Consider the following 15,270-nt stretch of genomic DNA (forward strand, 5'->3'; position numbering starts at 1 on the left):
ACCAAGCACAGGAGAACTCTCTGGTATTCATAAACATTGCTGCCTTTGACCATGGAGATAGCCTTATCCTCCGTGAATCTTTCTAATTCTCTTTTAAAGCCATCCTTTTTGGTGGCCATCACTCCTATGGGAGCACGCTCCATTGTTTGCCTCTGTGCCTTGTGAGGGACAAAATGGCATCCAACAACCCCAAGTTTACATATAGAAGCTGAAAGACCTGGCAGGTGACTCTTAGGTCCCATCTGCACTATACATCCAAAGCAATATTTCACAATTTGAAACTATAACCCAGGCATAGGCAAACTCAGCCCTTCAGATGTTTCGGGACTACAACTCCCATCATCCCTAGCTAACAGGACCAGTAGTCAGAGATGATTAACACCTGGTGGCCACCGTAACGAGAAGTGCTGTTGCTAAGAAGGGAGTGGGGAGCAGCCCAGTTGGAGCAACACCATCTTTTGAGTGGTTGAACTTTCCATGTCTCTGTGATTCTTAAATAAATACATTGGTAAGATCTCTTGATTCCTGTTTCTGGCATCCAGTCATGAGAGAGGGAGTTCGTATTCCCTTGAAGTCTGGCCTATCTGACACCCGTGAACTGTAGTTTGTTAAGGATGCTGAGCATTCCCATCACAGAGCTACAATCCCCAGAATTCCCTGGTGAAAGGGATTGATTGTTCATGCCCTCCAACATTTTTCCAATGAAAATAGGGACACCCTTAGTAATAGTAATAGCAATAGCAATAGTAATACATTACCCACTTGACTAGGTAGTTTCCAACATATGTGAAAACATAAGAAAACATTAAACATTAAAAACTTTCCTATACGGGGTTGCTTTCAGATGTCTTATAAAGGCTGCATAGTTACTTATCTCCTTGGTTCAGGGGTTGCATAACTCCATACCCTCCAACATTTCCCCAAAGAAAATAGGGACATCCAAAGGAAAAGTGGGACATTCCAGGATCAAATCAGAAACTGGGACAGCTTCTGTAAATCCAGGATTGTCCCTGGAAACTCCTGGATTGTCTGGATTGTTAAACCTGACAGGGCCTGAGATGTAGTTTGCAGACAAGAGGTGTTGATGTGGGGGTGAAGTATTAAGACAATGAGAACTTATTTAATTTCACAATTTTTTTTAATGTTTGCTTTGCACACCATGTGGCTCAAAAGCACAGTATCGCCTCTCATTCAATTGTTAGAAACTAATTCAGGAATTTGTTCCAAGGAATAAAGCAAATGGAAATTGTTCAGTTGAGCAGAGGAGGTGATCATGGTGGTGAGGAAGGTTTCAGGCATTTAACTCAGCAAGATGCAATTGCATGAGGTGAACAAACAGGTTTTCAAATCGGGGTTCTCCATTATGCCTTTCTCCACCCAGCTGTTGAGATGGAGATTTCGAGCGTTTCTCAATGCCGGCAGAGATTTCTTTAGCATCTCTTCCCTGGTGGGCAGCACTGCTGGATGGGGAGCTGAGATCCACGAGAGCAACAAATTCGTGAAGGGACGTAAGAATATCGGCGGCCACAACAGCTGGATGAAACGGGGACCTGCCTCCTGACATAGTAGACCACTCTTGGCCTACGTTGGTTGCAACAGCAGCAGCCACGACGTCCACAACAGCAGCAACTCATTTTTAAAGAGTAGAAGGGTAAACCTGTAAAGGAGACACAGAGATGGTTGGAGGAGGAACCACACAACACTTTTCAAAACATATCGTTTAGATCAGGCTTCTATACTGGCCACCAGTAGGTCTCCTATCATGACCCACCATGAGCTCATGAGATGTTAGTCTTTGCTGCTTGACTGGGATTGCAAAAAATAGTGAGGTTTGCGTCATGAACCTAGGGGCCACACAATCAGGGTGATGGGCTGCACATAGACTTGATATATAGACTGGAATTAGACTCATCAGGATCCTGCTAGTGCTCTGTGTGATCCACCAGTCTCAGAATGATTCTTCAACACCCTTCTATCACCAGTCAGTTCTATGTCTTGGAGAACAGCCATAGTTCAATGGCACAGCATCTATTTTGCATACAGAAGGTCCCAGTTTCAATTCCTGACATCTTCAGTTTGAGCTGAGAGAAACCTCTGCATGAGATGCAGGTGAGCTTCTGCCAGTTGGTAGACAATCCCCTCCTTCCCAAAGACTGAGAAAACTTGGACACATCCAGACTATCTCCCCACCTTAAGACTTGGCAAAGATAATACATTGATGAACACCTCGAACCTATTCAACACCTGCAGCTATTGTCCTCCCACTCCCTATTTGCTACACTGGTCTGGCATTGAAGACAAAATCTACAGCCATTGTGGCTTAGTGGTTAAAGTGTTGGACTAGGACCCAGGAAACCATGGTTCAAATTCCCACTTGGTCATCATGAAGTTCACTGGGTAGGGGGTCAGTCCCTTGGCCTATCACTCTCTTTCAGCCTAAATCTCTACAGAGAACTTGTGTGAACCTTGAGCTCCCTGGAGGAATGATAGGATACAAACGTAAAGAATCAATAAAGCAATTCTGTCTATTTTCTGTCAGATTCTTTGGGATGAGTCACCAAGCAGCAAGTATATGGAAGAACATGGACCCAATGTTGTTTTAGAAGTGTGGCTCCATGCCTATCTCTAATGAATAGTTTGAAATTCTGTCCATCCCAACACAGAATAATTGCTGAATTTGGGGGGGGGGAGTGCAAATATCCAACTTCTCTCATACCCTGCCACATCTTGCATGAATAATAATAAACACCTTACCTTGTTCAGCAGTGGTAGTTCCTTAGAAGAACAAGTTCCAGTGAAGGAGTGAAGAACCCTCTCCTATTTTATACAGTGCCACCGACCCATCCCAGGGGAAGTGAGGCATCTCTAAACACCAGCTGATTCCTGACGTAGTGATGACATCCTTCTGTATTCCTCCATTCCAATTGGTATTCCCCTGCTTAATCCATATCTCTCATCGACTAGGCATTTATTAATTGTGAGTGATTAATGCTCCATTGGCTTGGTGCCCTGGTTATTTTGAAATCAGAGTTGAAAGCACTTATAGGAGTATGACAAAGGAATGATAGCATGACATCAAGCTGGCAGTGATAAAACAAACTATTGCCATATGGCATAAAGATGCTTTCTTGAGCAGGAGAGGAATGGTCTACATAGCTCAATACCATCTGTACCGACTGGTGGTGTATCTTTGTGGTTTAAGGAAGGGGATCTGATACCTTCTACCTGTAAAACAGATGTTCTACCACTGAGTGATGGTGCATTCCCTGTTTAGGAGTGGAGTGTTATCCAGAATAGGATATGGCCTTTGTGGTTGCTATCCATCAAGTTAAACCTCTGGGATGGAAATTGGTATTTCTTGACTTTAGACAAGTGCTCATGTACATATCAATATATGTGCATGCATGGGCACTAAGAATTTGGAGCACTGCAAGTATAGGAGAGCGTTCCAGTTTTCCTCTGAGAGAAGAGTATAAAGCAGTCCCACCCTGTTTTAATCTGATTATCTGTATTAGCTGAACAAGGCTTAAATAACCTATCATAAGTAAATATGTCCATGTTTTATTTAAAAATAAATAAATGCTATTCCTGTTTTGCCAAGTGCACTGGCTGTTGGTATGTTTCCAAGATGCCAATTTTAATTTACAAAGGTCTGAATAGCATTTGATAAAAGGTAGGTTCCTCTACACAAGTCCCTATGTACAGTGCTTTTGGGGGGGGGAGATGCAGGGGTACGCATACCCCTAAACATCTTGTGAGTCTTTGTACTTTTGTCCATTTACTGTATTTATTTTCCCCGATTTGAACTACAGTGGTACCTTGGGTTACAGACGTTTCAGTTTACAGACACTTCAGGTTACAGACTCCACTAACCCACTAACTCAGAAATAGTACTTTGGGTTAAGAAATTTGCTTCAGGATGAGAACAGAAATTGCACGGTGGTGGCGCAGTGGCAGCAGGAGGCCCCATTAGCTAAAGTGGTGCTTCAGGTTAAGAACAATTTCAGGTTAAGAACGGACCTCCAGAACAAATTAAGTTCTTAACCCAAGGTACCACTGTATATAATAGTGATTTTTTGGAGTCAAAATGAGAGTACTGCCTAAACAATTTTTTTAGGAAGAAAAAAAGCACTGCCTATGTACATAAAGTACTATGCACACTGAGTCCCTCTCATATGAGTAACTGAACACTTAAATATCAGGAACATGGTCAGAGAACAAACTAATGTTGGAAGCATGGGAACAGTCCATCTACTCTTTCAATGTCTTTAAGGAATACACAGAGGCTGAAATGGACAAAAATGGACACTGGGGAGGCTTTTCCATTTTCCTTTGACCTTGCAGAGAAAACATTTGGTCAGTTTGGGACAGTTTGGGAATCAAAATGGTTCCAGGTCGGTTTTCATGTGCTGATCTATGTATGTGCTTGGTTGGTACACTTATGAACATTTGACATATATCAAAATTCCTATCACAATGGTGATCACCGCCTCTTGCAGGAGTGAGTTCCATAGTTTAACTATGCAGTACAAGCAGCTCCCTTGGATGCCAGGCAGCTCCAAGTGAGTAAGTTGCTCCAACAGAGTCAGAGAGCAGTCTGAGTTCTGTCAAGCCTCTGCTTTAGAGACTACCTCCTCTAGGCTCTGCCCCCTAGTGGAGACTTCAGATTCTTAGGAGGCCAACACCCTGGCTTGAGGTCTTGCAATTCACAGTCTCCCATTTGCTATGAAATAGCACATTATGCACTCCTAAAGCACTGCGGTACAGGGGAAGGCACCTGTGAGGGTATTGGCTCTGGCCCTACAGTGTTTTTCCACAGACATGCATTGAGATAACAGAATACTGCAGTCAAATGCTCTGTTTTGATTCTATTTCTTCTAGATGCTATTTTATTGTATTGTATTGTATTGTATTGTATTGTATTGTATTGTATTGTATTGTATTGTTGAAACTTTAAAAAAAAACTTGGGGGGGGGGGAGGTTACAGCCAGTTCAGGTTGCCTTTTATCGGGTTACGGACGTGCCAAAACCCAGAAGTAGCAGAATGGGTTACTTCCGGGTTTCGGCGGTTGCGCATGTGCAGAAGTGCTAAATTGCGCTTTGCGCAAGCGCAGAAGTGCTGAATTGCAACCCGCGTGTGCACAGATGTGGTGCTGTGGGTTGTGAACGCTGTGGGTTGTGAACGTGCCTCCCGCACGGATCACGTTCGCTACCCGAGCGTCCACTGTATGCCTCTGAATACTAGTTCTGGGAATCATATGTAGGGGTTGGGAGCTGCTGCTTTTAGGATCCATATTTTGGCTCCCCGAGAACATCTTGGCCACAGATGCTGAATTATAATGGACCTTTGACTTGATTCAGCAGGACTTTTTCCTATGCAAATATTAAATAACTGAGAAACATGCCTTTGATTTGAGGGATTGAAAAACAGCAATCATTTTACTATACCACTATGAACTGGAACAGGCATAGGCAACCTCGGCCCTCCAGATGTTTGGGGACTACAGTTCCCATCATCCCTGACCACTGGTCCTGTTAGCTAGGGATCATGGGAGTTGTAGTCCCAAAACATCTGGAGGGCTGAGGTTGCCTATGCCTGAACTGGAAGCTCAGAGAAAACATTTCCTCAATTTCTTCATCCCAGTCCTGTTCACTTCCAGAAAACAGAAAGAAGCCAAATATGTTCCACTTTTCAAAAGATGAGTACAGAGTGTTCCTCAAACTAAACAATAGTATTTCTAGACTAACGTGTGGGGTGTGAAGCTTTGTCATTGTCAGGTTCTGTGTGTGTATATCAGCCCCCTGTCTCATATTTCCAAACCATTTGTGCTAGTAATGATCTCTCAGCACTATAGAAGATATTAGTAGGCCAACTGAGATTCATGGCAAAGCGTGTTCTCCCTGAAATGAGAGCACGTGTTGCGGTGGGGTCTGCCAAGCCAACCCTCTGTTGCTAGGCAGGTAAAATTGTGCTGGCCTGGGGCAACGATTGGAAGGCTGGGTTGCTGGGACAAATTGCATGTTGCAATTTTGGTGGGTGGGACCAAAGGCTTTAAATATTGGGGCACTCAGCTTTTCCTTTCTCTTTCGCTGAGTGCATCGGATCACCCGCCCGCCCGCCCTGAGTTCCGGTTGACCTTGCTATGCCTGTCATGGGGTCATCTGCCGTTGGGTCAGGGGCCTAGTAGCAATTTTGTCCATTTGGCTGATTGGCTGGTGCCATTTGGTTTTTGCCTACTACCTAGCAATTTGTCACAACTTGTAAGGTTGCGGTTAGGCATTGGTTATAAAAATTGGTGGAGGAGGGGTAAGGATAGGCTGGGCCTGCCCCTCCAATGGTGGTGTGGAAGGGAATTCCGTTAAAGGAATCCTGGGGCTTGCCACGATTTCGTCCAATCCCTGAAATGGGACCAGGGCCAGCAAGCCTTAGGGAGCAGGTTGGGTGAGCGGTGAGGGACTGTCACTCAGCTCAACTGATCCCCAATATTGTTTTCCCTACACTGGCTTCCGAGGGAGTTCGGAAAGTCAGTTCTGTCCCAGGTGGGGGGGGGGGACAGATAGTCATAACCAATGCCTAAGCAACCACTCAAAGATTATGTATTTTAATAAAGTTGTGGCCAAAATTATGCCAAAAACCTTAAACAAAAAATATGTGTGATTTGTGAATTATTCTGAGGGGTAGCTTGGGGACCTCCACACGCAAATAGATTCTGGACAGATGAAAGGAAACATTTCCCCAATCTGCATACAGGATGTGATCCAAACATGAGAAGAACATGAGAAGAGTCAGGCTAGTGATGTATCTAGTCCAGCATCTTCTTTTCATAGAGGCCAACCATATGCCTATAGGAAACTGGAAAACACAAACTGAGCACAGAAGCACACTCCCTTTCTGTGGTTTCTAGCAACTGGTATTCAGAAGCATCACTGCCTCTGATCATAAATCAGTGTAGAATTGGCTGGTAGGAAAATCAGTGATGACTCCTGGCTTAGATGCCTTAGAGATGGTGTTAGATAAACCATTGGAGTTGCTAGACAACCTTATAACATACAATACAGTGGTACCTGGGGTTACATACGCTTCAGGTTACAGACGCTTCAGGTTACACTCTCCGCTAACCCAGAAATAGTACCTCAGGTTAAGAACTTTGCTTCAGGATGAGAACAGAAATTGTGCTCCGGCGGCACGGCAGCAGCGGGAGGCCCCATTAGCTAAAGTGGTGCTTCAGATTAAGAACAGTTTCAGGTTAAGAATGGACCTCTGGAATGAATTAAGTTCTTAACCCGAGGTACCACGGTACCTAATTTTCAAGAAACTTCAGAGACAATCATTATATTATAGAATATATTTTATTTTATTTTCATTGATGCAAGAGCTGAAAGCAGAAGGCAGTTCCGCAGCCCAGCAAATGGGGGGAATATTGTGGTGAAACCCTACCCATTTAATTCTGTGCAGTAGTCATGCTTCTTTTGCTTCTTAGGTCTTATTGGAGGACCTCTTCCGAAGAGATTAAAGGGAAGAGAAGCAAATTTGCAGCTTATTATAAGTGGCAGGTGCAAAAGCTATGGGGTTTCCTAAAGAGAAGAGGTGGAGGTGACCCAACAGGTCTTCAAAAGGAGGTTGGTGGTGTGGATATTGTTCTGGATGTTGGACAGATCGTGTTGTTATTTCAGGCTGAGTGGGACGTCCGAAGTATCAGCCACAGCAACTACAGCCAGAAGAAGAGTTGTTACTCTTGATGTAGATGATGCGGCACCCTCCAGAACCGCAGCACTGGGAGCAGCAGCAGGGGTGGCAGCAGCAGCCGCAACCGCAACCACAGCCACAACCACAACCGCCACAACAGGGGATGCAGATGATGTTGGGTCCACCATTTGAACTGGAGCCACAGCCACAGCAACCCATCATTTTGAGTGGAAGGTAGGCTGAAACAGATGAAATATGCATTACATTTAGTGTGTGTGTGATGTAGAGGAGAAATGATGTTCACAATTTAGTGGACTAACCATTGAGAACTGCCACTTGCTGACTTGTGTAGAGCTTATTCCAGGTTTAGGGTACCGGGGGGGGCGGGTTAGTGCCATTGGTGGGGTTTGGCAGACATACCTGACAATGGGCAGCAGTGTTCCAATGAGACATGTAGTTTTTAAGTTCCCCAAACACTCCTGATGTAGTGCTGCTCCAAAGCATTGTTGGAAATCAAAATGGCTCCTAGACCCAGCCACTTGGCACTGACTGGAGCTCCAGAAAGGTTTTAATGGGAACTCAGGGTCAGGACCAGATGTAGGTTGGATGAGGCCCTAAGCTACTGAAGGTAATGGGGGCCTTTATATGTCCAGCTCTCCTTTGTCAACAACAAATTGTCACTGTTTTTTGTGTTGAATATATGCTATATGGTAATTTATGGACTTGATAGGTATCAAAGCCATTTGCACATAACAAATAGGAGCCTACACAACACAAACACTTTTGCTGTGTGTAGGTTTTATTTTATTTGTTTTTTATCTTATATTTTGGAAATGTACATCCAGGCTTTTTTCCCTTTAATTTTTTGGGGGACCCCCAAGAGAGTGGAGCCCTAACCTATAGCTTGTTAAGCTTATATGTAAGTCCAGCACTGCTCAGGATTATGATAAATAGTAGACCTAATCTCAACCCGTGTAAGGTTTTCAGAGAATGTTGCACGGTCCTTGACACTGATCATAGTCATAGTTGTTAAAACATTTCTAAAATGCTTCTTCAGTCCACCTTGCTATCCACCACACAAACGGAACAAAATGGCAAACCCCAAGACTGCGATACTAAAAGCAGCAGCCAGTAACTCAAAACTTAGAAAGAATAAAAGCCCATGAAAGATAGCAAGAGGGACGATAGCAAGGGACGATAGCAAGAATCTTCACTGAGTAGATTACCTAAGCAGAAGACAACTCCCAAAGCCCACCTACCCCTCCAGTTAGAGACCATCTCATTTGAGATAATGAAGGCATCTACGGTAGGGCATTATATTCAGATGTTAATATGAAGTGAGATGAGACCAGCCCTGCTGATCTGACTTGTAAGTTGCTTATTTAGTTAGCAAGATTTCTATCCTGCTTGGTGGTAATGAAACCTCTAAGCTGTTTACTAGAAAAATTAAAATTATCAGTAAAAATGGTTAAAAATAATTAAACGCATTTAAACATAATTGAAATTAACAGTAAAAAAAGGATTGAAGCAGGTCAAAATCTACATGTCTGAATAGCCTTGACAGAAAAAAAATGGTTTAAGCAGGTCTGGAGAGGGTACAGGGTCAATAGGCAGGGATTTGCAAAGTAAGGTCATAAATTACAGGTGAATATAAATAGAATCATATGCAGGTCAGTTCAGTTAAAAGGACATATCCAACCAAAAGAGTTAGCCACATCCATTAATTTCAATAGGTCTACTCAGAATAGGTCCAACACCAGAAAAAAATATCCCAGATATAAAGTACTTCAACTTACTTTGTTCAGTAGTAGATGGAAAGGTGTAAGAGGTTCAGAAACCCAGTGATTGAATGGAGAAGTCTCAGGTGGTGGGCCTTTTATACATCTCTGTTGTTTTTCCGGAGGAAGTGAGGCATCACAGCAAAAATGGTAAACTTTTCATTAGCCATCAAAGAATCCATCCCCGCCGGGACAATGTGCCATTATCACCTGCACGTCCCTTGACCTGGCTCATATTCGTCATTTCCACTCCATGTCTTAAACCTAATAAGCTAAAATATGATTAAACCTAATAACAGTCCTCGATCTGGCCAGAGGGTACTGAGAAGATTATGTAGAAGAATGCTGGCATCCATGGACCAGCTTAACAAAATCCATGAACCCAAGGTCATGCTTCTTACACTAGAAACATCCGATTCATCACTGTTGGCCCATTAAGTGTGAGTTCCAGTGTATGATATTACATATCCATTTTCTACATGCAGAGAAAAACAACACAAATGGACACAGTAAGCTCTTAGCACCAATTGTCTTGTTATTAAGGGAGAGAAGCTGCCTTTGGCAAGGAAGATCTAGTCTTTAACCATGGCAGTGCGGAAGTGTTAGCAGTCGTAACAAACGTGGACATCAAAGTCTAGCACCAAACACAGTATTTCCAAACATGGAAATCCTTCTGAAATTCTCTTCACCTCAGATTTAGAACCTCATAATACACTCCCCCCCCCATAGTGGAAGTGATGCATTAAAAATTGGGGGGGGGGGGTTGTCTCCCCTATCTCTAGCTTTTAGAGTTTTTGATTTGAGTTCCTACTGAAATCAGGCTTCATTTTAATGTTTTAATGTCGTATTTTAATCTTGTTTTTATGTTGTATTTCAATCAATTGTTTTTATACCTGGTGTCAGTTGCCCAGAGCCCCATCTTGGCTGGGGAGGGCGGGGTATAAACAAAATTTATTATTATTATTATTATTATTATTATTATTATTATTATTATTATTATTAGCTGGCACCCATCACACTTTTATCAAGGTTTGAGTATTGGTACATCAATTTTTATGAACACCCCCCCGGGGGGGGGGAATTAATATGAACCATTTTCATCCCCATCACCACGGATGACATCGCAAATGGCTATAACTTCCTGACCCTTTCAACAAAGACTGATAACACTTGAAGGGTAACTAGCCTCTTCAGAATGGAAAAAGCTTTATAAGTTAAAGTGAAACAGGTACAGGTGTTTTGTTTTGTTTTTGCCAGAAAAACATAATAATAGAAGGAATGCTCCCCTAAGTTCCTTTTAAAGCAGGTAAGGATATCATTTGCAAGCAATGTTGTTGCTTCTGAAAGCATGAATCATGCCCAATGTCACAGTTGTTTTCTTCAACTGTGGGGAAATAGCTATATTTTTCCCCTTTCAAAGAAGTGGATGAAATTTGCAGGCTGAATACCACCACTCATTACTGCCCCAAAAAAGAGAAAAGAGGTAAACTCTTCACAGGGAGTTTAGGCTGGCCTCGACCAGAGTCAGGGCTTTTTTGGCCGTGGCCCCAATCTGGTGGAACGCTCTGTCACAAGAGACTAGGCCCTGCGGACTTGACATCTTTCCGCAGGGCCTGCAAGATGGAGCTGTTCCACCAGGCCTTTGGCCAAGAAATAGTCTGACCCCCTCTCTCCTTCTGTAATCCTCATAGAACTCTAGCCCAATGGTTGCCATTAATTCAATTCTGAATTGATTTTAGAATGTATTTTAATGAATTGACTGTGTGATTTTATGTACACTGTGCTTTACTTGTGGTTAGCCGCTCTGAGCCCGGCTTTCGCCGGGGAGGGCGGGATATAAATAAATAAAAAATATTAATTATTTTTATTATCCATTGAAGTACCCATCTCTATCCAAATGATGTACCATTGTCAGCTGCAAAAACCTTGATCTGGCTCATGGTCAACATTTCCACACTATGTCTTTAAAAGCATCAGTAAACCTAATAGCTCTGGACCTTATGGTCAGGGGTCCCTTTACCTTTACCTTAAACCTAATAGCTCTATTATCCACAGTTTAACTGGAGAACGCTAAGAGGATTATGTGGAATGTTTATATCGATAGACATGCTTGCGTGTTGAGTTCCACAGTGCCACCCCCCAAATAATTACACACTTCACACATCAATTTTGTTTAAGGTTTTTGGCATAATTTTGGCCACAACTTTATTCAAATACAAAAAATGTGAGTGGTTGCTTAGGCATTGGTGACTATCTGTCCTTGCCCCCACAGGACAGAGCTGGCACTTCCGGACTCCACCGGAAGCCAGCGTGGGAAACAAGTATTGGATAGAAGGGAGGCCGGGAAACAGGCCCTCACTTCTGACCCTCATGTTCCGGTGGGGCTTGCACGGCCCAAGCCCGGCTCCACGGACAGGACGAAAGAATGGCAAGCCCCTGGATTCCTTTAACGGAATTCCCTTTCCGCATCATTTGGAGGGGTAGGCACTTACCCCTCCAAGCACCAATTAACCAATGCCTAACCGTCAACCTTACAAGTTGTGACGATTTGCTACGCAGTAGGCAAAAACCAAATGGCACCAGCCAATCAGCCAGATGGCAAAATTCCTACCGTGCCCCCGCACCAAGGCGAACAACACCATGACAGGCATAGCAAGGTCAAGCGATCAGCTTAAATAAAAAACCCCCCTATTAAAGGGAGGGAGGGCGGGTGATCCGATGCAAAACGGCCAAGAGGACGTCCCTACGTCTGGCCCTTCTATTTATAACTTCTGACTCCTCCTCCAAATTGGTAACAATCATATTTCCCCAGCAACCCGATTAACCCTAAAGGCCAGGGTTGCAGATTAATTTGCCTAGTCATGGCTGGGCGGCCTGTTCCCCAACCGCAACACGTGCTCTCTGTTAGGGAGAACACGCTTTGCGTGTTGAGTTCCACAGTGCCACCCCCCAAATAATTACACACTTCACACATCAATTTTGTTTAAGGTTTTTGGCATAATTTTGGCCACAACTTTATTCAAATACAAAAAATGTGAGTGGTTGCTTAGGCATTGGTGACTATCTGTCCTTGCCCCCACAGGACAGAGCTGGCACTTCCGGACTCCACCGGAAGCCAGCGTGGGAAACAAGTATTGGATAGAAGGGAGGCCGGGAAACAGGCCCTCACTTCTGACCCTCATGTTCCGGTGGGGCTTGCACGGCCCAAGCCCGGCTCCACGGACAGGACGAAAGAATGGCAAGCCCCTGGATTCCTTTAACGGAATTCCCTTTCCGCATCATTTGGAGGGGTAGGCACTTACCCCTCCAAGCACCAATTAACCAATGCCTAACCGCCATGGAGCCTCCAGCTCACCGCCAAACCACTCACAGCCCCAACCAAGACCTCAGCTTGGCAGCCACCGCACCTAACCAAGCCTCATTCCCTGAAGCAGAAAGGTGCACGCCATCATCTCGGAAAAAGGATGGCATCTTAAAAAGAATCGCAGGGTGAGAAATCACATCTCCACCCAGCTCAGCAATCCGGTGTGTCACAGCAGAATTGATGCGCTTTCTGGCCCTTTCTGTGGCGACTGGGCAACGACTGCCCCCCCAGACGCATCGTTGCAAAAGCTGAGACCAAAATATCATTGCTGTAGGCACCATTGCCCGCAATGTCCCCAAGTCCGTCCAAATTGCAGCACGCAGTGAAGAACAGCCCATAGCCACCAGGTCGTTCTCTCCCAGCTGTATTAAACCAAGACCTCAGCTTGGCCACCACCGCACCTATCCAAGCCTCATTCCCTGAAGCAGAAAGGTGCACGCCATCAGCTCGGAAAAAGGATGGCCTCTCAAAAAGAATCTCGGGGTGGGAAATCACATCTCCACCCAGCTCAAAAATCTTTTTTGAAACAGCAGAATTGATGAGTTTTCTGGCCCTTTCAGTGGCAGCTGGGCAACGACTGCCCCTCCAAATGCGTCGTTGCAAAAGCTTTGACCAGAAAATTTTTTGCTGTTGGCACCATTGCCCGCAGCGTCTCCAGGTCACCCAAAATCGCAGCACGTAGCGAAAAACAGTCCATGGCCACACAGGTCATTCTCACCCAGCTGCACCCCAACAGCAGTGGGCGGCCCTTCCAGCAGCACCTGCCTCCGAATCAGCGGCAGGAATTCTGGCCGGCGCATTCCCCGTCTGGACAGCCAAGGCAACTGCACATGGAGGAAGGCCGAGCACTGATGCCAGCCCAATGCATGATGCTGTGCCCCACCATCCAGATGCGGACAGCTGCTAAACCTAAGATAAAACAAGCAAAAATTGTAAGACACCAATAATGTTAACGAACATAACCTTTGAATGCATTCGATTTCCAACGACCTGTATTTTATTTCCACTGCCTTATTAACATGCTTTCCGGCCTTCTTGGTGGTAGTTTGTCTAGGCATTGGTTCCCGACTAGCTGCACCTGACCTCAGCAGGGCAGCACTGACGACTGGGCCCCACCATATCGTCAGTACCAGCAAACATTGTGGGGGAGCAATGAATCCCAAGGCAATCACATCCCGCCAGGTGTCGTTCCCCATAGGGGACAGATGCACCCCATCTGCCCTAAAGAGCGCAACAGCCTTGAAGAAAATTTGGAGGGTGCAAAATTACAGAACCACCTAAAGCAAGGACCTATTTTATTTTATTTGTTATTTTATTAACTTTATTTATTTTCTTTATTTTATTCTATTATCCACCGCCTTATTAACATGCTTTCTGGCCTGCTCGGTGGTAGTTTGTCTAGGCATTGGGTCCCAACTAGCTGCACCTGACCTCAGCAGGGCAGCACTGACGACTGGGCCCCACCATATCGTCAGTTCCAGTAAACAGCATGGGGGAGCAATGAACCAGGATCAGACTCAAGCTCATCCCAAATGCTCCCAGGGACTCTTGCATGGCCCTACCCCTCAAAAGGGGTCGACAAAAGCATGGCGAATCCTTGGATTCCCTTAATGGAACATCTTTGCGCATTGAAGGGGACAGGTGCTCCAACCCCCCCTCCAGACCACCTTGAACCAATGCCTTAAATTATTTTGAGTCCAGGGAGAGCTGCCATCAACTCAATCCAAGCCCTCTTGCATGCAGGAATGCAAACTTATGCTGGAGGAAGACCGCAAACATTCTCGCCCAGCTGTACCACCAGCACTGCGGGAGGACCTGCACAGGTCACACTCGACCGCACCAAAGGAAGGATCTCCTCCCAAAGCATTCCCCATCTAGACATCCTGTATATGTTCACATGGGCAGGAAGACTGAGATGGCGCCCCAGTCCAAACTCGTCAACATGCTTGCCAGCCTAGTGTACAATGCTGTGGCCCAAATGTGCACAGCTGCTCCTATGAAAAAAGGAAATAACAGACAAGCATCAGCACAGACATCATTGTGACACTTCCTGATATAACCCTTGTCAGCGTCAGACTTCCAATGACCCGTATTCACAATCCTGTCTACTGACAGGCCCCCAGTGTGCAGCCTTTGCAGCAGCACCTAATCGTAAGGAATGAGGAGTGTTCAGCGGTAAGCAAGCCGCAGGCTGTAATAACTGGTGCACGACGTAAGCACATCGATGCCTGGCTAACGGGAACCCATTTTAATGCACTAGGAGCGGGCAAGCCCCCAGGGAATAAAAAGCCAAATATTCTGTTATCCGGGCAAGGGCCCTCCTCACCTGTGGCGGGAAGCCTGATTGTGGCACTCCTGTCCACCAAGTCTGTTTTAGAGTTACCAACTCTAATGACAAGCTCCAAAGGATAAGGAAAAGTCCAGAAGCAATAAGCCTCCAG

General features: G+C 45.0%; 2 long non-coding RNA genes across 2 annotated transcripts; both read right to left on the reverse strand.

The window, feature by feature from the left end:
- Positions 1–1,116: 1,116 nt before the first annotated feature.
- On the reverse strand, positions 1,117–2,888 carry LOC308575306. The gene is made up of 2 exons (XR_014002755.1): positions 2,755–2,888; positions 1,117–1,657 (listed from the first exon to the last, which is right to left on the reverse strand). It is a non-coding gene; the product is annotated as an uncharacterized lncRNA (long non-coding RNA).
- A 4,443-nt stretch (positions 2,889–7,331) lies between these two features.
- Positions 7,332–9,529, reverse strand: LOC308575318. The gene is made up of 2 exons (XR_014002766.1): positions 9,484–9,529; positions 7,332–7,926 (listed from the first exon to the last, which is right to left on the reverse strand). It is a non-coding gene; the product is annotated as an uncharacterized lncRNA (long non-coding RNA).
- Positions 9,530–15,270: the final 5,741 nt, after the last annotated feature.

The sequence above is a fragment of the Podarcis bocagei genome (assembly GCF_964188305.1).
Source record: "Podarcis bocagei genome assembly, chromosome: 16".
NCBI lineage: Eukaryota > Metazoa > Chordata > Lepidosauria > Squamata > Lacertidae > Podarcis > Podarcis bocagei.